Source organism: Orycteropus afer, unplaced genomic scaffold, assembly GCF_000298275.1.
Source record: "Orycteropus afer afer isolate SDZICR_OR568_19922 unplaced genomic scaffold, OryAfe1.0 scaffold00330, whole genome shotgun sequence".
NCBI lineage: Eukaryota > Metazoa > Chordata > Mammalia > Tubulidentata > Orycteropodidae > Orycteropus > Orycteropus afer.
Window position 1 is genome coordinate 1,853,020 of NW_006921917.1, and position 1,220 is coordinate 1,854,239.

Consider the following 1,220-nt stretch of genomic DNA (forward strand, 5'->3'; position numbering starts at 1 on the left):
AGCAACCTAATGTCTGACCTGATCCACCAGTTTCCACAGCCTTGTGAGACAGCAGCCTGTCATCTGACCAAAGGGTTCATCAGCCCCTAAAACCACATGAATGAGCAGAATTCTCCAGACTGACGCCTGACCCATGGATCTGGGACTTGTCAGCCTCCACAACTACATGAGCTATATCTTTGGCAGTTTGAGTTCTGTGAGACATTACAGCGAATTATGGAACCCTAAGATGGGAAGGAGAGTACTGAGGGGAGGAGGAGGAGTTGATGGTATAGATGACAGAGTGGTATAGCAGTTTGGAAAAGTTAAGACATTTGGGACATCTATCAACCTTGTGTTCATTCTTCTAAAAGACATTATTCAAGCCCCCAATCATAAAATGAGCAAAGGGCTTGAATAGACATTTCACCAAAGAGGACATTCACATGGCTACCAAACACATGAAGAGATGCTCAGTATCATTAGCCATTAGAGAGATTTGAATCAAAACCACAATAAGATACCATTACACTCCCACTGGGAAGGCTAAAATTTAGGGGGGGAAAAAAAGACTAACAAATATTGGTGAGGATGTGAGGAAATGGGAACCCTAATTCATTGCTGGTGGGAGTGCAAAATGGTATAACCACTGTGAAAAACAGTGTGACGGTTCCTCAAAAACTAAAAATAGAACTACCATATCACCCAGTAATTCCATTCCTAGGTATGGAATACCCAACAGACTTGAAAGCAGAGACTCAAAACAGATTTGTACACCAGTGGTCATTGCAGTACTATTCACAATAGTCAAAAGCTGGAAACAACCTAAATGGCCATCAGTGGAGGAATGGATAAACAAAGTGTGATACAAACACACAACAGAATACTACTCAGCCTGTAGGAGAAATGAAATTTTAATACTTGCTACCATATGGATGGAGCTTGAAGATACTGTGCTGAGCAAAATAAGTCAATCACAAAAGGGCAAATATTGTATGACCTCACTTACATCAAAAGACAAAGAAGAGGCAAATGTACAGAGACCAAAGTTTATTAGTGGTTACCAGGGGCAGGAAGGAGGGGGGATAAAAGGGGTTAACAGTAATGGAAAAATCACATCGATTAAGGGTAGAGGGTTACACAATCAATTGTTGCAATTGCTGTTAATAACTGATACAACTGTAAAAAGTTGAATTGGCAAAAACTGTATGATAAATATATTTATAACAATGACCCCCCCC